At 36.4% G+C, this 23,030-nt stretch overlaps 1 protein-coding gene across 15 annotated transcripts in view; it reads right to left on the bottom strand.

The window, feature by feature from the left end:
- The window catches only part of PTPRD (protein tyrosine phosphatase receptor type D), a 2,782,277-nt gene that overhangs the window by 611,989 nt on the left and 2,147,258 nt on the right, over positions 1-23,030 (bottom strand). The window lies entirely within an intron of this gene.

Here is a 23,030-nt window from a genome sequence, read left to right as displayed (position 1 = left end):
ACACACACACACACACACACACACACACACACACACACACACACACACACGACATTACTTCCCATATTAAATGTCATGTACACCTCTTGTCTATACTCAGGGCTATTTTGGTGGCAGTTTTTCTTTGTGTAGGTTTATGATGATACATAAACATAAAAGATGGTGAAAGGCAGACTTTTTTTAAAATAACAATTCAAGGTTTATCCCACAAAACCACCACCAACTTTGCCTTCCTATTGCACAGATGAGATTGTGTTACTGATTTGCTCAACAAACTTCACGGGTTCTCTATTGCACCAAGTAAACTTTCAATACTTCTGATTAAACACACAATGTCTTCCACAATCTGTTGCTATGCTATTTTTGCAATCTTATCTCTTACTCTTCCCCTTCTTCCAATTCCTCTATAATCTTTGGTCCAGGCAAACTGGACTGACTTTGTTCGTTAGTCTCCTCCAACTAAAGCAAAAAACAAAACAACCTTCATTTGACACTACTTATCCTTCAACCTATCATTGTATATCTTTCTTCCCTTTCACAAAGTCCTAGAAAAAAATTAATATCTATATTCCTGTTTTCCAGTTTGTCTTCACTCTCTTCTAGAGGCAGCTGGTGGTACAACAGACAGAGGGCTTGATTGGAAATCAGAAAAGACCTGAGTTTAAATCTGGCCTCACATGCTATTAGCTGTCCTTTATAAATATATATATATATATATATATATGTATATGTATATCTGTTTGACTCAGTTTCCCCAATTGTAAAACAGGGATAACAAAAGCACTTATCTCACAGGGTTTGGGCAAGGATCAAATGAGATGTTTGCAAAAAGTTCTTAGCACTATTCCTGGCACACAATAGGTATCATCTAAATGTTTATTTCCTTCTTCCTTTTCCTCTCCTCCCTTCTTTCCTTCTCCTCTCCCCTCCTGTCCAATCTCCTTCCCATCCCTTCCCTTCCTTTCTCAACTCCTTGCAATAAAGCTTCTGCTCACATCACTCAACAGATATTGCTCTCTCCAAAATTACAAGTGACCTCTTAATTTCCAAATCTAATGTCCTTTTCTCAGTCCTCATCCTTCTTAACCTTTATGCAGCATTTGCCAAGGCTGACCACACCCTTACTCCTTCAATATCATCTCCTTCCTGGGTGTTTGTGACATTGTGCTTTCATTTTTCTCCTCCCTCTCTGGCCTCTGTCTCATTACCTTTGAAGGATCATCACCCATTTTCTATATCTTACAAGTGGTAGTACTTCAAAGCTCTGTCCCTCTCAGTTATCTCATCAGTTCCCATGAGTTTAATTATCACTTCCAAGTACATGACTCCTAGTCCCATGAATCAAGCTGTAATTTCCTAGTCTTTGGAGCTCACTCCTGCATCATCAATTTCCTATTGGATATTTCTATATGGGTTTCCTATACATGCCTGAAACTTCATAGTTACAAAATGGTCCTCATTATCTTTTCCATAAAACCCTAGTGACCCATGCTTGTAACTTCTAAGACATCTCCCTTCTTCCTTGGGATTAAATTGTCAAACCTTGTTAGCTTTACAAGACCTTTCTTACCAATTCTATTTCTCTCATGCAGTTATAACTCTAGTTCAGACCCTCATTTTCTCTTATCTAGGCTAATTAATAAATCAATGAATCAAGCAATATGCAAAGCTCCCTGCTAACTACTAGGAGTGCAAATAGAAAACCCAGTCCCTACTCTCAAAGAGCTCACATTTTAGTGGGGGAAGAAGCATATAAGGAAGGTTTCAGCTGCGATTTAGATAGAAAGCTCCTTCGGTCCTTAGAGTGCAGTAGCAAAGCAAATGATAATACCTCTTCTCTAAAGTCAACCATACCAGTTTCCAATGTTGAACCATCTGAAAGTGCCAACTCTCTTTTCTGAGTCTTCAGTAGCTGTTGCAGTACCTGTAAGAGCAGTTGCCAGGCTGCATCTCCACAGGGGTCAACGTGCTTTAATTGCAATTACCTTCTAATTGGATTCACTGCCTCCAGTTTCTCTCCTTTCCAATCCATCTTCCACTTAGCAGCCAAAGGGATATTTCTTTAGGATAGGTCTGACTATTCCGTGGAAAATATTCCTTCCTCACCTTGTCAATTCTCCAGCTTCCCTCAAAGATGCACTCAAATGCCACTTTCTACGTCAAGACTTTCCTTACCTCTCAGACACAAGTGCTGCAATAAATAGCAATCAGTGCTAGTTCATTGTGAGTTCTTCCACCTCCATATTATCCTGAATTCACTTTGTGTATACTGAAATGTGTGTGTGTGTGTGTGTGTACAGGGGAGTGGAAAGTGCTTCAGCTCCTTGAGATCATGAGTGCTGTTTTTGTCTTGGTATCTCTAGCACATAGCACTGTGCCTGGCAAACAGATGGCACAAAATAAATGCATGATTAACTAGATCTTCTTACCTCCTTCTCTTTGTTCATGTGGTTCTCTATTCTTGCAGTGTTCTCCACTCCTCCTTTTTTACTTCTTTAATTTCTGACCATTTTCTACTCAACTTAAATGCAATCTTCTTCAGGAATCCTTTCCTGATTCTTCAGATCTCAAATAACTTTTCTACTAAGACCTCATCAAAAATTATTTTGTGCCTCCCTCTCTTTTTGGCTAGGACCTATGATTTCATCAGCAAATATCACTCCCTGGTATGGAAACTCCCTCTACTGATGCAGATTAATCTAGGTCAATAAAAGGCTAATTACCTACTCAGGTTCACAAAGATAGTATATATCAGAGGTATAACTTAAATCCAGGTCTTTCAGATTCCAAAGTTAGCCCAATCTATACTATGCCTTACTGCTTCATCAGGTACCATTTTGCACTGAAGTTATTTGTAGTTTTATTTTATCTCCCTTTCATACTGCAATCTCCATTGGGGAGGGGACCAAGACTATGCTTTACAAATGTATGTTTATAAATGTATGCATATAAAGAAATGTATATCTCTCTCAACATTATTGAATCACGTTTTCTAGAAAATAGGTGCCTAATAAATGTATATTCAATTGACATATTTCAGATAGCTAAATTCATGAAAGTGATTTATTGCCTTTTGTGAAATTTTTATCCTTTTTGGAACTAAATACATTCTAGCTGCAATATTATATCCAATTATTGTATCTTCTACTCTACATGTTGCAATATATTTTAGCACTCAGTTCCAAAAGAAAAGTGATACTTTCCTCCTGGGTTTTCCACCATGTTAAGATCACACAGATAAAATTGTAGAGATAACTTTCAACAATCTTCTCTTTACAATGATCAGTTTTAACTTTAATGTATCCATGATCTCACTGATGTGGGTAATTCCTTCATTTTTGCAGATCTCAACTCCTCCATGCCTTTTTATACTGTGTAATTCTCAGCCATGTTCTCCCACAGGGTTCTCCAGAACAACCTTGTAACATACTACAGGTCTTCCTCGAGGTCTTTTTACATTTTGTGAATAACAATGCCATGTGTGTGGAATCTCTGAATGTTTTCCCTTGCTCTCCTCACATGACTAACACATTTCCCTCACTGATCATATATTTCCCCAATGACATTATCCCTTACATCACTTCTTGTGAATATGAGACACCATGCAGCTCTCAAATGCACTTTGAGTCACCCACAATTTTGTAATGTCCCAAGTACAGCCATACAGCATTGCTTAGAGAACATATATGCTTATTTATCTTTGATAACCAGAAACATCATGTAATTTCCCAAATTCATTCCAGACTTCTCCTGCTCGTAAGTTCTGTGTCCCACTCACTGTCCATCTGCATGCCTGTTTAGATTCCTAGGACCACAGATTTCAAACGTGAAGGAAACTTAAAGGCCTCTAGTCCAACCTCTGTCATTTTACAGGAGAGGAAAATAAGCCACAGAGAAGAGACTTGCTTAGAATGACAGAGCTAGTACATTTTTCAGGCAGGATTAAACCCGGTTGATGTTCTATCTACATGTACAGATAATCCAACTGCATGTCTGGATAATCGTGATATTTATCCACTTAATTTTTCCCATATAAACTGTTGAGCAATTAAAAATAATTTCACTGAGGAGACACTAGAATGTACCTTGTGCAAAAAAGCAAGGTATCATCTGCAAACAAGAACATCTGTAGCTCATGCTATCAATACTGGACAGGACATTATACTTATGGCATCAATTGCAGAATCCTACAGAGACTTCTCCTCTAATTCTCCCACCTAAAAAAAGACTAGACTAACAATCCACAAAGGAAAAACTAAGTGGATGAAGAAGACATATTAACCAGACTGTGCCAAATATATCAGTTCAATAGTAAAATCAGCATATGTCATAAAGGGCTTACCAGGTTTCCAAATTTCCAAATATCCTATCAGAAAACTGAAATAGCTTCTCTAACAACTTGATAATATCTTTTGCATTACATCAGAAACACCACCTAGTCAGAGGTACAACATAACTTTCAGACCTTGCCAAGATGAAAAGCATGAAACAATGTTCAAAAGCTCCCTACCAGTCACATTAATCTAGTGCACCTAAAGAGTTAAATGTCCAATTAATAGAATCCTATCATCATACTTCTTTATTGTTAAAATATGGTCCATATCAGCATAAAAAGAACAGCTTATATAGTAAGAGTGAGAGTCTTTAAAGGAAGTGCTTCCAGAGTCCTCTGCATAGTTTGTCTCTAAACAGAATTAATTCCTTCAAGAATCTGTGATGTCCTGGATATGGACACTGCTGCCAGATCCTATCCCTTCTAGAACTCAATAATTCAAGATGTCTTCTATGCCACAAAAAGGCACAAGAGGGAAGCTTTTAATGAAAATAGAAACTGTTCTGAAATTATTGCAAAATACAAACCAGAAAGTGGAGAAAGCACTGGACCAAATATGAATCTTGGTTTTTACATTGACTTGTTGTATCCTCATATATGAAATTATGATAATAATACTTAAATACCTACCTCACACAACTATGGTGAGAAAAACACAAGTCTAGATCTGTTTGTTGTTGTTAAGTCATTTCAGGTATCTCCAACTCTCACTGACTCCATGTGGCATTTTCCCAGCAAAGATACTGGAGTGGCTTGAAACTTTCTTCTCCAGCTCATTTATTTCACAGATGAAGAACTGAGTCAAACTGAGTAACTGCTTTGCCCAGGATCACACATCTAGAACATATATGAGGTCAGATTTGAACTCAGATTCTCCTGATGCCAGGGCCAGCACTCTATCCACTGTACCACCTAGCTGTCCATAGTGTAGGTCTGCCAGCGTTATATTAATGTGAGCTAATGTTATTATTATTAAAAGTTTAAAAATGAAAAAAAAACTAACAGATCCCAATTTAAGATGAGGCAACCAGTCTACATTTACTAGATAAGTGCCCACCTGACAAGATAATTATTTGCTACCATGAAAACACCACTCAAAATAAAAGGGTCTCCAATGTCTAAGAGAACTTGTAAGCTATCTTTTGTTATACAGATTACATGGTGGCATCATGAAGAGTCAGACATGACTGAAATGACTGAACACAATTTCTAATATATTCAGTATCAATAGATATAACCCATATGAACAAAGTTCATGAGGGGTGATCCTCAATAGCTATTGAATTTTTATATGTGATACCAAAATGTCTGAGAACAACTGATCTAGTTAAACCTTCTCTTTATACACATGAAGAAATTGAAGCCTAACATCCAATAGCATTTTTCTTGTCTTTCTCCTTTGCCCTTAATATCACATTTAGTTTTTGCATGTTACATACCCCTTTCTCCTAAAAGACAATAAGCTTTTTAGAGCAGGGACTATGCCATTGTTTTATCTTTTAATCCTCACCACCTAGCACTGGACCTTACATAGAACAGATATTTATTAAATATGAAGGAGATGGTATGAAATGGAATTCAAAGAGGCAATATGACTTCCCAAAAAACCACACAGCTATTTGGTGGCAAAACTTGTAGAAAACCCTAGGTCTCTTTCTTGATTTTTATTCTCTCTTTCCATTATGATTACTTGGAATTTTCTCTCTCATTCCTTCCCTAAATAATCTACTTAAACCCTTTCCTGTCTGAAAAACAGGAGCGATTATTTTTGGCCTTGAGTACATTTTTTTAAATAACTTTATCTTGATATGACTGCCGTTCAGCCATCTAGCCCTTTCTTGCAAAGTTTATGCCAGGGCTGAGAGGCAAGAAACCTGTATCTAGACTCCTTTAAAGTGTGCTACAGTCCTTTAAAAGCAAAGAGTTTCCTCCCACTATCTCTTCCCTCACTGAGGATCACTAAGTCTGGGTTTACTTGATTGCCAAGAGAATTACAGCAAGCGAGAAAAACAAGACATTGAAGACATAGAAGGCAAAAGAGAGGCAATGAGGAGGCTTCTCCACCAAACATAAGAATTGTATGGAAAAAAGTCCCACATTTTCCCCATAAGTTGGTTTGCCATTACTATTTATCTCATTATTATGATGCAAATACTATGTAATAAGAATCATCAAATACATATATGCTTGAAAAAAGGATGTGAGTGTGTCATACAAGAAGCATGGGATGATACATCAGTTAAAGAACTGAACAATTCCAAAAAATGTTAGAAGATTTAGCAGGTAAGCCTCTAGCATAATGCATAGACTTTTTAAGGAAGACTAATGGATGAGAAGGAATGGATGGATTGAGATTTGCAAGGATGAAGATATACATCGTCATCATCATCTCCAGCATTTACATAATATTTTAAGGTTTGCAAAGTGTCTTAAAATATTATCTCATTATGTTGGAAGGCATAGGTGCTATTATTACCCTTAGTTTACAGAAGAGGAAATTGAGGCATACTGAACTTCAATGACTTACTCAGGGTCACACAGCTAGCTAGTGTCTGAGGTCACATGTGAATTCAGGTCTGCTTTATTACAAGTCTGGTACTCTATCTACTGTACCATGTAATTGTCTCAGATCAGGAAGATCACAGGTTTTAAACATTCTTCTTCCCTCAAAATAATCTTATCAACTCACTGCAAAGCCAACATTTTCTACTATCAAAATAAAAACATATATATATATATAATACATATATGTCATTCCTCCACATGCACAGCTTATATGTGTATATGTGCTCATATATGAAATACATAAATATGCATACATATGCATATATGTATTTTACACATAGATATTCCATGAAAAGATCTTTCCCCTTCCCTCTTTCTTAGGTTTTAATGATAAAGAGGACAGGCAAGAATGACCTAATTTTTTTTCTCTTGAATATTTCCTTTCCTTAAGAAAGAACAGCACCTTTCTACCCCTTCGCTAAACGTTCATTCATTCATTCATTCAGATTTTTGGAGGGGGGAAGGCAAGGCACTTGGAGTTAAGTTACTCGCCCAGGGTCACACAGCTAGTAAGTGTTAAATGTCTGAGGCTGAATTTTATCTCAGGTCCTCCCGACTCCAAAGCCATTGCTATATTCACTGCACCACCTAGCTGCCCCCAATAGCTAAGTTTTAAAAAAAAAAAAGTTAAATGAGGAAACCTAGGAAGGAGATAGAAACATTCACAAGGAATTCTACCTTGCCATCTCAGAAAATCTCAGTACTGCCAAAGTAACAAGAATGTCTAGTGCTCTAATACCAGACCCAATCAGAAATACAATTTTTCACTAAGCAGTGTGGTATAGTAGAAATAGCAACAGATGGGGATTAAAGAAGCCACCATTTTAATCATAGTTTTACTGGGCTGTACCTGGGTTGCCTTGGACAGGTTGCCTATATTACTGGCACTTCAGTTTTCAGTTTGCTCACAAGCAAAATGAAGCATATGGGCTACATTCTTCCCCCCCAGAAGTTCACTGTAGCCATAAAATACTAAGATTTAACTAGATATTTATGCATACATGTTCATAAATTTCCTCCATTAAAATCCTACTCTAAAATCTTCTTGTATCATGGAGGTGGTCCATGAGCCCCATAGACAATGCCACAGAAAGGGAGCTCTGGAAGACCCAAACAAGCTGAGAACACTTCCAGTGTGTTCCTGGTCACACAGCTGTTGCTGCTGCCCAGAGACCAGTCTAAGTTTGCAGGGGCTCAGCAGGGGGGACATTTGGTTATGTGCAAAGGAACTGCTTTCCATCACAGCAAATTATGAGGACAGTTTCATGAGGAATGAAAGAGTTATGATCTTTACTGTATGGATTATCCACACTGGTGGAACATATACACATACATATCACATAGGTGTACATACATGTACACACATATGTACACATACATACACATATCTGTATATGTGTACATGCCCATTTCCTTGAAGTGTATATGTTTGGGTGTGTATTTGTGTGCACATATGTATATATACATATGACTATATATTATAAGTATATATGTATATGTATATACATGTATATGTATCCACACATATATTTGTGCATGCACTTTCTAGAGTGTATAGATATCTTGCAGTTTCACTGAGATGGGTAGAGACTATGCAAAACTCTAGGCCAAAGGGAGAATTGGTGTACTCTGACATTTTTCTAATCTTTTTTCACCAAAGTATCCAGTTCCAAATTCTAGCTTTGGCGATGCAAAACACTTTTATGTGCTATCTTTAAAGCCTGCTAAATATTCAAAAAAATTTTTTTAAATAGAGAGATTTCCCAAATGTCTTTGCAATTAGATTGTTATTGATACTAATTTTGTGCACATTTGTGACCATACACTTATTTTTCTCAGGAGCTGGCTGGCTATAAAAGATAGAACTTAGTTTTTGACAAATGCACAGTCCTATTGAATTGTTAGGTGTCTGTCATTCTCAGAATAAATGGATTATTTCATAGGAACTTAATTACAAATAAAAACATGGGCCCTTATTCAATTTTTAACAAAACAATTATATTTTATTACTTGTAGTTTATAGTATATAGTTTTTAAAATGTTACCATCAATCACAAAAGGACTGATGATTCAAGAAATATGTGGATGCATGTCTTAAAACAGATGCTAAATTGTAAAATTTCTTTGAAATAAAACTTATCACTCAAAATTTCACAAAGTGTTGCACATTTGAAAAAGTTCCCCACTGAAATTAGCCATCTGTACAGCACAATTTGTCCTCTGTATCAAGCTTAGTTATTAAAGATAATGTAGCATACGATTTAATAATAGCCAAATCCTAACCTAACACCATCTTATATGAGAGATCACAGAAAATGGCATGAGATCAAATAACTGTGGATTTAACTACCAGCCATGGACAAGAAATTAAATAGTGTAACTTTCCTCTGTTGTGATTCCTTATTTACTGGAACATCCAAGGAATGCAATAGCCTGAGCAATTTTCCTTCCTGATGGGAAATTAAGATGAGCACAGTTTTCCAAAGATTTTAGAAATCTGGGTCTGTGACCAAGAATATTATAATTCAATCAAATTGATCAATGAGAATTTATTAAAAGCCCGTGCCAGGGACTGTGCTAGGAATTGAGAATAAAATGTATGAATAAAATAGTCCCAGACTCAAGGGATTTACAGACTACAGGAATTTAAAACATACTAGAAATATGGGAATGATAAAATAGGGAACTATTGGCATCTTTTTTGAAAATTCATATTTTACAAAATCAATATCCAGGTTAGGGGAAAAAAAACCTTTGAAATGCATACAGCATTCACACATAAAGTTAGCAACCCCATGTAACACTGTCATTTTAATCTTTAATGTGTCAAGGACCCTTTTGGTCATCTGGTGAAACCTTCTGGCCTGCTTATCAAAAGAATGCTCTTAAATGCATAAAATTAAATGCAAAAGATTACAATTGAAACCAAGCATATGGAAATTGATGTATTTTTTGCCCCTCCATTCAAGTTCACAGACCATCTTAAAGTTAATGGACCTCAAGTTACGAAACTTTCCTCTTCTGGCTTGCTGTATGTCCTTCATCCAAGAGGCAGTTTCTTAGTTATTAGTTTATTTCTTGGTTATTAGTTTATTTCTTAGTTTCACCATACCCTGGCAAATCATTAGTCAGTCAGTCAGGAAGAATTTATAAAGTGTTTACTACATGCCATGGACTTAGCTAAGTGCTGAGTATATGCGGGGAACAGAGTCCCTGTCCTCAAAGTACTCACCTTGCATCAGGGAAAACAATATGGAAAAGCTATGTGATATACACACATATACATACATATATCTAGACACACACATATACACAGGATAAAATGGAGATAAGGACTGAGGGAAGGCACTAACAGTAAGGGGGACTAAGAGGGCCAAGAGTGTTTGTAGCCAGGTCTTGGAGAGGGTAAGATTTTAGCTGAGAACTAAAGGAAACTAAGGAAATCAGGAGGTGCTGGTAAGGATGGAGACAATTCTAAGAGTAAGGGACAGCGAATGAAAATGCCTAGAGTTTAGGGGAGTATATGGAGGGGAATAAAATGTAGCAATACTGGAAAATTAGAAAAGGTCAGGTGAAGAAAAGCTCTAAAAGCCAAACAGTGAATTTTATATATTATCAATCATCAAACATTTACTAAAAGACAGCTCTGATCATCTCCATTTTTGCAGATAAGGAAAATGAGGTTAAGTGACTTGCCCAGGGCCATAGAGGTAATAGCATCTGAGGTGAGCTAGGAAACCAAGTCACCCTGATTGTAAAATCCAGCACTCTATCCAATACACCACACCGTCCTGATGAACATCAAAGTCGTTGGCCCTGAAAGTGCAGTTTTTAATATCTCATGGCAGGAAATAACAAGCTGCTATCATACCCGTGGGACTGGTGTAATGCTTCCTGGGCTGTGCCTTTACACATGCTAACTACCATGGCACAACCATTCCCTCATCAGTTGGCATAGAACAAGCCTTTGTCTTCATGCCACCCAGTGCTTCTATCCAAAACAAAGTAAGTACTGAGCACTACAGATCCTCTTGTGTTTAACCCAAAGCTAGAGGAAACATCCATAGCTCCACTTGAACAATAGACCTAAGCCTAACAGATGCGATATCTTCAGATTAAATTTTGGTCTTTGAGGTATATTCCCCACTGGACAATTCCTACACTGCTTTGCTATGCCTACTACTGTTGCAGGCATGACATGCCAAAAGTGAGGTATATTTTGTTAGCTATCAGTAGTCTCAGGAAAAGGTGCTCATCTGAATGGAAATGGGTAAGAGAATCTCTAACTCCTAAAGAAGCTGTTACTATTTGGCAGCTGGAAAAGCCCTCTTAAAACTAAAACAAATGAGTTACTTTTATGCAAGTCTTTTGGTTCACTGATGACCCTGTGTTAGTACCAAGCACACTTAGGAATGCCTACCGTGGCCAGATATTGGGGCAGATTTGACTTGAACAGAGCACATGAGAAGAAGTGCGAAATATGGGGCGGCAAGGTGATGCAGTGAATAGAGCACAGGCCCTGGAGTCTGGAGGACCTGAGTTCAAATCCGACCTCAGACACTTAACAGAAAAACTAGCCATGTGACCTCGGGCAAATCACTTAACCACAATTGCCCTCCAAAATGCAAAAATAAGTGTAAAATATACTCAAATTATGCTGAAATTATCCCAAATAAGTAGGAGAAAACCTATGTATAGTGCTCTATTGAATAATCAGGTATTTGCTTCAGAGCCAGGGGGACTTGAATTCTAATTATCAGTTCAGCTGTCAAGTAGCTGTGTGGTCTTGGGCAATTCATTTCATCTTTCTAGGTCTTAGTCCCCTCAGCAAAAGTGGGGTGCAATTGGAGTGTTGGACTGGACCAGGGGTTTTTAACCTAGGGTCCATGAATTTGTGTATTTATATACATACACACAAATATATGATTTTGAAAACTGTATTTCAATAAAATTGGTTTCCTTTGTAATCCCATAATTTTTTAAAAATACTTTAATAAATATTGTTCTGAGAAACAGTCAATGGGCTTTTCATCAGAATGTCAAAAGGATCCAAGAAACAAACAAACAAAAAAAAAAGGTTAAGAAGCCCTGGATGAAAGAATGTCTAAGTTCCCTCCCCAATCTTAAATTCTATAAATCAATTAACCTATATTTACCTTACCATTCACAGTCCATATAGCCAGCCCATTGGCTTAGAGACTTTCCAAAGAAAGCATGCTCATAACCCTCTAAATAGTCCATGATTACTGATCTCACCAATAGCAGCTATTTGAAACATTCATAAAACAACAAAGCATTCACAAAAGGTCAAATCATATTCATTTTGCCCACTTAAAATAATTTTATATTCTAACCTAATGAGCAATGGAATCTAACTTCTAAATTTCAAAATCTCAATCTTAGATATAAGACCTTAAAGTTCTATTTTCCTTCAGAAAAAAGAAAGTTTGTCCACATTGTCATAAACAATTAATTCAAATGTGCATCTGGGTAATAATATTTCTTGAAATAATTATTAACTTTTTAGTTCATAAGCAACCCAACCAAAGAGTATTTCTAGAAAGTTTATTGTACTACACACTGAACAAAAATAAAGACAATGAGAATGAGCACATAATTTCTGTAGATTTTAAAGATTTACATAAGTGCTTGCCCCAAAAATAGCCTTGTGAGAAAGGTGGTACATTTATTAGTATCCCCATTTAAGAGATGAGGAAATTGTGACTCAGATATGCTAAGAATTTTGCCACTGTCACACAGTTAGTATGTTTTTGGAATTATACAATTTAGAAGTAGAAGGGACCTCAAAAATCAAAGTCATCATTTTATAGGTGAGGAAACTGAGGGCCAGAGAGATTGAGACTTACACTCATGGCAGCCCCTGAATCAAACTCGAATCTTTGATTTTAAAACCAGTGCTCTTTCCACTATGTTACTATGCCTCTCTAGGCTACGAATTTATACTCTATGACCAATATAATAGAAGAAAGGACACAGGGGCAGCTAGGTGGCACAGTGAATAGGGCACTGGCCCTGGCATCAGGAGGACCTGAGTTCAAATCCAGCCTCAGACGCTTAACACTTACTAGCCATGTGACCTTGGGCAAGTCACTTAACCCCAATTGCCCTACCTTTCCCCCCTCCGAAAAGAAAAAAAAAAGGAAAGGAGACATAGTGTTCTATCATCATAGGGAGGCACATAGAATGTATATGAGTGTGAAGAGATATCTTAGAAACAATGATTTAAAAAGATCTAAGTTTAATGTAAAAATGCCATAAAAAATTTCTGAATTAACATTATATTATGCCGATATCTCTGATGAAAATCTTCAGGGTTCCTTATGTGAAGTACAAAATAATTTTCCAAGTCATCAAACAAACATAGCAACATGTACTTTGCTATTTGTAAAATTGTGATTAATCAGAAATAGACCACTGATGCATATGATAGCTTGAGAAAAAAAACTATACTTCTATAAAAAAAGCTAAAATAGAAAAATTAATCAAATTATCCATTATTGATAATGAAATTAATTGGCAAATAGAAAACACGTAGTATTTGAAATGTCTTGCTTTAATTGATGCAAGTTTTCCAGCTAAAATTATGTAGGCAAGCTGCCAACAAATAGAATACGTATCAGTCACTTGGCATAATGCCATTGCTTTGATGGACCGCTGTTCTTCAGATATCCCTGCTGGGTATATATTCCTCTTTATCAAAATGCTTCTGATTCCTTACCTGTTGGGCAGCTGCAAAACAGTCTGCCTAAGATTTCAGAGATTTTTCTGTATAAAGGCATTTGCATTTAACAACTTCCACTCTCATAGTAACTGGACAACTCAAATTCTTGGTAAAGGAGGATACAATGGTGGACTTTTAGAGCTGGAGGGAAACTTAATACTTCATCTGGGACAATTTTCTAATTATAGTAACCTGATTTTCTATTCTACTGTTTCAAGCAAATATTTGAATACTGGAAACTTGAGAAAAATCCACATTTAAGTATTCCATTTAACACCCTTTGACCTTTGCACCTGTTTCTTAAGGACATGTGAGCCTTTGGGTTAGGATAGAGGCACCTCCCTATTTCTAATTCTTGTTTGTTGTCCCTAACTCAAATCTCTTCCCATTCCAGGTCACTCTTCACTCAGATGACAAACTGATCTTCCTCAAGTGTAGGTTTGACCAAGTCACCTCCTCCTCTCCACAATTCACAAAAAAACCCTACTGGCTCCCATTGCTAGCAAATATAAAAATCATCTGTTTCAGGGCCTGGAGTCAGGAGGACCTGAGTTCAAATCTGGCTTCAAACACTTAACACAAAAAACTAGCCGTGTGATCTTGGGCAAGTCACTTAACCCCAACTGCCCTACCTTCCACCTCCAAAACAGAAACAAAAAAAAAAACATCCTCTGTTTGGCTTTTAAGGTCCTTTTTAACCATCCTACATTTCTTGTCTTCTTACACACTTCTTACTCTTACCCCTCCATACAGTCTGATTAGGTGTCACCAGCACCTTTACTCTTGCTTGCATAGGACTCGCCATCTCTTAATTGTATTTTTACTGAATGATTGCTTCCTGTGCCTGTAATTATCTTGGGCCTTATCTCCATCTCATCACCATCCTCTCTTCCTTTAAGTCCCAGAAAAAATCCTACCTTCTAAAAAAGAGCCTTTTCCAATCGCCCTTAATGTTAATGTCTTCCCTCAATGACTCCCCTCCTGCGTGTATCTTGTTTGTACATAGTTGTTTGCCTGATGTCTTCCCCCCCCATTAGAATGTGACCTCCTTAAAAGTAGGAGCTATTTTTTTCCTATTCTTCAGCACTCAGCACAACATCTAGCACATAGTGTGTGTGGTGGTAGGTGGGGGGGGCGTAGATGAATGGGTAATGGGAATGAGTATTTATTAAGCTCCTACTATGTGTTAGGCACTGTGCTGAAAACTTTAAAAATATTATCTCATTTTATCCTTACAAGAACTCTATGAGGTAAGAGCTATTATGATCCTCATTTTATAGCTGAGGAAACTGAAGAAGATAAAAGGTAAAGTAACTTGCTCAGGTTATATAGTGCCTAAGTGTCTGAGGTCACATTTAAACTCAGGTTTTCCTTGACTCTAGGCCCAGGGCTCTATCCACTATACCACCTAGATAAATTCTTGTTGACTTGTGTCCCTGCTTCTCCTTGTAGCATTACCTTATCACCTGCCCTGAAGTCCCTGAATGAGGACCACTGTAAAGTATTTGTGTTTTTTCTAAGGAGGCACTGTGCCCTTCTGGGCTCTGGCTTCTGTTTCATCTATAAAGATGTTTGACTGTGACCTGAAACTGTCAATAAAATGTGCTGCAAAGCAAGCTAGTGTATCTGGAGTACTGAGCTAGACTTTGGAGTCTTCATCCCTTGAGATATTGAAGAAGAAATTAGGCAATGATTTGTTCTGGGTGGTTTAGTTATTGTTCTACCTGACCCAAAAGCAGGAGGCTGGCCCAGATCCTCTCAGCAGACCACTTCCATCTCTAACCCTAGGTCAGAAGCATAGCACCAGAATTAGATTTGAAGCACTGTATCAGCAGGTAAAGTTTAGTGAATTGTTCCCAGGGGAAAGATACATTTTTAAGTATCATGTTTGCAAATTCTAAGAAAATTTAGGGGATTTTGGCCTTTATCTATGACTCTTTCCTTAAGATTATCAGAGAATTATAGAAATTGAAGACACACTATTTTCAATACATTCATATGTTGCCAGATGTTCCCAAAGAAAGGATGGGTCAAAGGTGACATGTGAAAAAAAGCCATTTATATATATGAGCTCTAACTTATGGGAGATTCTTCTATGATTTCCCCTGCCAGGCTATAAGTTACTCATGTCTAGCCTGAGTCAAGAAGTAATTAAAGTGTCATTTTGGGTAGCAAGTAGATTTAATATTGCAGAGGAACCCCAATGTCTCATTTATTTTCTTCCAATTTAGTCAAACATTTTAGAAAGATTCACTAAAAATAAAATACCTATTGCAATATTGGTTATATCATCAGCTCCTCATTCTTCCTCACTTCACATATCCAATCACTTCTGAAATCTTGCCTTTATTAATTCTATTAATATCTCTCACTTAAATGCCCTTCTCTCCCCTTATTAAGCTACTTTAGTGGTTCAGGTTCTCAACACCTTTCCCTTCAACTACTCAACAACTTCCTAAATGGTCTCCCTTGTTTCACGCCTTTCCTCTCTTTAATTCATCCTCTTCACAACTCTCATAGATGTTACCCTCTTTGTTAGAATGTAATCTCCTTGAGAGCAAGGACTACTTTGGGGCTATTCTCCTCATATCTCATGTCCTTAGTGCAATGCTTACCATATATGAGGCAGCTAATAAATACTTATTGATTGTTTTGCCTTGGCAAAATGAATTTATAGATACCATTCCTCAAATAAAAGTCTTTAAAATGTGGATAACTTAATATTTCAAGATGCTAGATTATGCTTATAAGTTATGCCATATGCATATCTATTTAAGAAAGAATAATACATACTCCTTGGGGAGGGGGTGATGAAGAGAGAGTAGTCTATTTTAAACATCTAAAACAAATGTTTTTGACCTATCCTGGAACATTATCTCAGCACTTTATGTGTCCAGTCTCATTTTTTTCCTTTGAAATTATACTGGTTGATCTTACATAGAGACAGAAGGCAGTAAATTCCTATCCTCCATCAGTACTGTTGACCTCAGAGCAAACCTCACAACTGGCTCCAGGCATCCAACATCCATCATTGCTTTTGAAACCTAATCTTTCAGGGAAGGACAGCTGCATTGGGCAACGTGCTAAGCAGCTTTCTAAGATACACTGTGATTACACACACACACACACACACACACACACACACACACACACATACACATACCCAAACACAACCCATTCCTGCCCCCCCAAAAAATAACCCTACTTTTAGTTCTAGGTTTTACTTGACTGCTTTTCTAAAAACTTTTCATCTAACTGCAAGTCAGCATTAAATAATCAACATTGTAAAGAGATTGTTTTTTTTTCCAGAAAATAATCTATTTTCACATTCCATGTAGAATTGGTTCCAATCTGTGTTTTAAATGCATACTTTTAAGAAAAGTAATGTTATATGATGATCACATTGTTCAACAGGAAGGGAAAAAAAAACTCTGAGCAAACTATCCATGCTACAGTAATTTCTACATTTTTTTTAATTCACTTTAATTACTCTTTAATACGAAAAAGACAGAGTACATGGAGGTAAAAAAATCCACATTGAATAGTCTTTCATTTTTAGCAGATCAGTCAAAATTGATCCTAGGACCAGGCAAGTACATATTTAAGAAAAACACGATCTCCACTCTTAGCAAGCTTTTAAAAATTTAATCTGAGAGGAAAAAAAAGATAAATATAGAATCCATGTAAATGTGTACAAATCATAATTAATTTTTAAGAGTTTGTTCAGGGGACCTGATCTATGTGCACTGAAGGATTAGCCAAAGGCTAGATTTAGGAGAGGGAAGTTTCCTGGAGATGGTAGGACTTAGGGGTAGACAGTTGGTAGGAATCCACTTAAAGGAAAAGATGTATACAGGACAAGAGGACAGTGGAAATAATGTTATTCCATCTATTTGCAAATCTTTATGTAAGCTGTGATATGCAATACCAACCTCAGAGAGGAAGGCACCTCAGTAAGTACTTTATGAATATTTATTAAATTATTGTTTTACCACTCTATTAATACATGGCCATTTCCCAAAAATTTTAAAAGGTTATCTAGGATCCTGTGGACTTGAGACTTGTAGCTCAATGAGTAAATCTGTCACGTTACATATTTTAAAGAAGCCGTTCTGTAAATTTCCAAGAAAATAAAATACAAATGTTATTTTCTAGATGCAATGTTCAAATCTCAATTTGCTAAACTAATTCTTCTTAAAGAATATGGCTCAAGGGCAGTTAGAAAAGACAATAAGGAATTTCTAAATTCAATCAACCTTATGAAACAGGCAAGTTACTGTTTTCAAAGTCATAAACAACTGTATTACAAAGGTCACAAAGCTTCTGACACTGTAATCAGAATGTCAAAGAAAAAGCAGAATGTAAGGTGTATTTCCAGTCAATGAATTCAAACAACTAACAGAGAAAGCCTAGCTTCAGACTGAAGGCCACGAAATGGGATGGTGCCAAATGGGGCGACTGAAATCTAAAGCAAAAGAGCAGACGTTTGCAAAGGAAAACAAGGCTTGCTCCAGTTGTGGGACAAGCCCCACTGTATTCTCATTTAGATCTATCTACCTACTTTACTTAACAGGCCAGGGATGGAGTTACCAAATTTAGTTTTTCCAACTGTCATCTTTTTGAGGGCATGTCAAAAAGTGGTCTTTAAAAATGAGAATATAGGAAAATCATTTTGTCAAAACAGTTGTGAATCAAAGAGAGACTTCAAGATTTCTGCCTGTGTTCATTCTAAGGCCATGAGGTCCAAAAGGTATAGTGTGAGTAGCAACCAATTAATTAGGATGTTCTTCTGGTCCTAAATGTCAGCATGCTAACCACTCCCAGATATATATAAACTTCATAAAAGAGAAAAATAAATTCCAAGCATTTCAGGGGAGGGGGAGGTGGTAGGAGGAAAGCACAGATATCAAGAAATATAGGTAGTATTTCAATTATATTGAGAGGAAATAGTATACCCCAAACTATGACAGTCATTTAGGACATACTATCTACCTTACAAAATCAAAGGAAACTAAAATTATATTGTCTAAATAAAATGACAAGACCAAAGAATATTTGCAATTTATATATGCAAGCTATATGGCAAATAGGTGCTTAACCAATGAGAAACAAGCAATGCTAGTCGTCTGATATTATGAAATATCCTTTATTGTAACTAATCTAGTTCATCAATTGAACAGTCAGTCCAGCACCACTCTTTTGGGGTGATAACATTTAAGTTCCATTAACTGTTGAAGCCTTAATGCAATTGCTATTTAATATCACAAAAGTTTGGAGTTGTTTGTTGGTTTCTTAACCCAAGGAAAATGCATAACTTGTGTGTGATTCTGTTTGTGATAACAATACACAGGCAAAAAGAGAATTAAAGACATCAACTGTAGACAAATGAAACAAAATTTAATTTAAAAAAGAAAACTTACTACCCAGATTATTTGACCCACTCTATTTATAAATTAATATTGTGTTAAAAATTTTCTAGAGTAAAATTTGTATATTTTAATTGTCAAAAACCAAACATAAAGCAGGCACTGTGTTTTCAAACCAATCACTATTTAGAAGCAAATGAGTTTATGTGTAAGGAAACCAAATTCCCAAATGAACTTCTCCTATGTTATATGTACCTAGGTTCAGGGAATAAAGAGAAGCTTAAACAAGAAATGACTCTTTTTTTTGGGGGGGGAGTGGAATTTTCAAGCAAACCATTTCTAAGCAATATTTTTTTTCTACATCATTAGATTTTCTTAGTAGAAATGCTGAAGAATCTTCAATCAAGCAGATCCCAGAGAATGCTTTATTCCAAACTGGTCAATCACTGACAACATATGAAAAAATATTTTAAACACCAATTTTGCTCCAGGCTTCTGGATTGCACACCTAATAAGGTGTATCATCAAAAGTCCTTTTTCAAACAAATCAAACACTGTTAAAATTAAATATACAAGGTAGACACCTTCATAAGCAGATGAGAAATTTGGCATATGGCTAGCAAAGGAAGAAAAAAAAAAAGCTCTTCCTAAAAATCCTGGTCCAATGAGAAACCTTAAACAAAGGACTCTTTAGAATAACATTTATTTTTTTTCCAATTTAGTACTCCATATTTCTTTGCATCAGGGTGTTTTTCTAATTCAACTCCTGCAAACATATTTTGGGGGACTAAATAGACTATTGCATGAAGCTAATAAGCATTCATCATTTCTTTGGTTCTTCAAAACCCCTGAAACTTAAACAGGTGCCAATGAATGAAGGTGACTTAGAGTTTTCAAAACTCCAATATTTTGTAAGTATATTTCTTTTAAAAATCACACATTTTCTCTGTTAAAGGAAACAGTGCATGTATGAGGTATCCTCCAAAACAAGACAGCACATTTCAACTCTCTGACCACCCACAATTATACTGCATGCTGTGACAAAAGTCAGATGTTTTTAGAGTCATACATCCCAATGGAAATGATGTGTCCTGAAACTACACTTTCCATTTGTGTGACCTTAGTGATTTCTGATTTATCCTCAAAATCACTTCTAAAATAGAATTGTCCAATGGCTTGATAAATCAGATTCTTTATGAGGGAAATCCAATATGTAAATTTCGAAACTGTACTCTTTTACAAATGGTCTGCCTTGTCAGTTTGAAAAACTGAAAATCAACAAAGGAACAGTTGTAAGTATACTTGACCTAATTGCCTAATGTCTATCAAGATCGCCATGGTTGGTTGATTTTAAATTTGTGAAACTGACACTCAAAAATGCATGGTACATCTTCCCTCTAGGTACCATAAGTGCTGACTAAACTTCAGTCATAGCCTCAAATTCTCCACACTTGCAAACTTACACAGTACTTACAAAGCTAGTTTAAATACACCATCTATCTATGTCTGTATCTCCTTTAAAGTAATTCTGTTTTAATTTATCTTGAACCTTATACTTGCATTATGCAAAAGGCATTATTACCAGTCTAATCAAGAAAGCGTGTGTTACAATCCTTCCTATTTGCTTAAAGATGTTATACCCTGAGAACATGAACTCATATATGAATTTGCGCACACACGCACGCATGCACACACACACACACACACCTCCTAATATATGGTCAGTGAAAAATCTGACAATCACTTTCATAAAACTAAAGAATTATAACAGTAACAAGAAGGTAAATAACTTTTTTTTGATTACCTAGCTGAATTTTGTAAGTGTTTGAATGAGAGTTTGCATATGCCATGCAATAGTATCTACTGTATAAGAACAGTTATACAGGCCCCTAGTGGTTCAGCAAACATAACAGCAGATGAAGGGGGATCCCTACTCTCAGTTCTGGTCCCTGACATCTTCCCGATTTTAAATGGATAGCAATCTTGAAAGTCAAATTTCAGTCACTGTCTGTATTTCCAAACACTTTATGCAGTTTTTCATGCTCAATTAATTAAGTGCCAGGCATTTCACATTTAGTTGTAGCACAGACATAACTCATATTTGGATTATGTAACTGTTACAATGATTTTAATTCACAAACCTCTTTTCATATCATTAAAAATGTAATATACCAATTTCAAAATTCAAAAACACATTTTAAATGATAAATCCCAATCTGAAGCATGAAAAGCTATATACTCTTTTCCTTTTAAAATGCCATTCCTGACATCTTGGAATGGGAAACACACACCACCATGAATGTCTTAGAGCTTCTTAAGAAAAGCTGTCTGTGACTTAGTTGATGCTTTCAGCATTTAATGTCCATAGACACAAACAGGATGCCACTTCTTCGGTGAAAGACACAAACAGGATGCCACTTCTTGGGTGAAAGAAACATAAATTTCTTTCTCCACATGAGTACAGTGATAAAACTAAAATTAGAATGCAAACTCCTCTAAAAAGTCTCCAATTAATAACACCCCTCAATCTGCCACCCCCTTGCTTTCTCTCCTTCACAAAAGAAAAAATTCATGCCAGCACATTTACAGCTTTTAGCAATTTTTTTTTTACTGGACACAATTTGACAGCTTTATGAAACTGACCAGCTTGTCAATTTCACACCTAGAAAATACAGTAATATAGCTGATCTTAGGAGGGTGAATTCAAGAAATGTCATAGGATTGCTAGCTCCATTGAGAAGCAAAGTACAGTGTATAATTATTAGAGGGGGGAGAGGCAGGGAGGATTTCAGTTGCTGTTGTTCATTTAGAATATGTTCTGTGAAAAAAAAAAAAAAACCCTGACACTCAACACTGAGATCTTTGCTCTATTTCTGTTAACTTAGTAAAATAGTGTCTATCTTCAACTTAAATCACATTATATTTGCCAAAAGGAAAAGAATAGAAAGAAAATAATGCTAAGCATTGCATTATCTATCACAGTAACCAATCTTTCTCTTCAGACTAGTATTCTGTCTAAAGATTGGGTGTTTTAAAGTCCTAGCGTCACCTGGTTTTACTAAAGTTGTGTGATGGGTGTGTACACAAAGAATTGGAGATAGAACAACAAGGTCAGAAGTATCCCTGTACTGCCACAACTTTCCATACAATCACCAAGGCACAACAGTGGTGATAGATAAAGAATAAACTTAAAGGGATTTAACCATTTAAGCTCACAAAGCAAATGTATGGCAAAAGTCCTCTCAGAAGCTGGTACCGGAATTGAAAGAATCCCTCAAAATGAATTTAACCTTGGCCAATTCTGTGTTAAGTCAATGAGACTTCTGGGCATATTAGAAAACAAAACAAAACAAAACTTTTAACAGGAAAGCTAAGGCAAGGGAAATACCTTATGTACCCAGCTAAGCAACAATGGAATCTGCCATGCCCAAGAGAAACTAGAAGGGCAGAAAAATCACAACAATGTTCAAAAGAAACAGCCAAATGATTTAGAAATTCCTGTGCTAGGAGGTGTGAGGAGAAAAAAAAATAATACAAGTGATGGTAGTCTCTGGCTTTAGGGATAATTTATATTATTTGGAATCGAAGGACACTTGATAGATGAAAAGCAGACTCACACCTCTTTTTCAAGGAAATAAAAATTAGGGTAAGGAAAATGCCTTTACCATTAGTACTCATAAAAGAATAAAGGCTACTTAAAGGTAGACATAGCAAGTTTTCTATAAGTATATAAATGCTACAATAGCCCCCCAGGAAGGTGTAGAATTTTGCTGATTTGGTGAGTTTTTTTTTTCCACTTTCTTTACAATAACTCAGACTCCTAGACATTCATCCTGCACCTCTGATGTATATCCTTTATAATGACTCTGTGCTTGTGTGTGTGTGTGTGAGTGTGTGCACAACCAGTTCCCGTAAGAGGACTACGATCTTTGATTCCAGTGTGGTTAAGGTCTCCACAACAACCCCCTCCCCTCCTCCATGGCAGCCGCTTTGACTTTGATTCCTGCTATTTCTCCTTCTCCCC

The sequence above is a fragment of the Petaurus breviceps genome, unplaced genomic scaffold (assembly GCF_028583685.1).
Source record: "Petaurus breviceps papuanus isolate PSGF00001 unplaced genomic scaffold, PetGlider_PUasm1.0 187, whole genome shotgun sequence".
NCBI lineage: Eukaryota > Metazoa > Chordata > Mammalia > Diprotodontia > Petauridae > Petaurus > Petaurus breviceps.
Note: the sequence above shows the minus strand (reverse complement) of the source record. Positions and strands in the feature narration are given on the sequence as shown.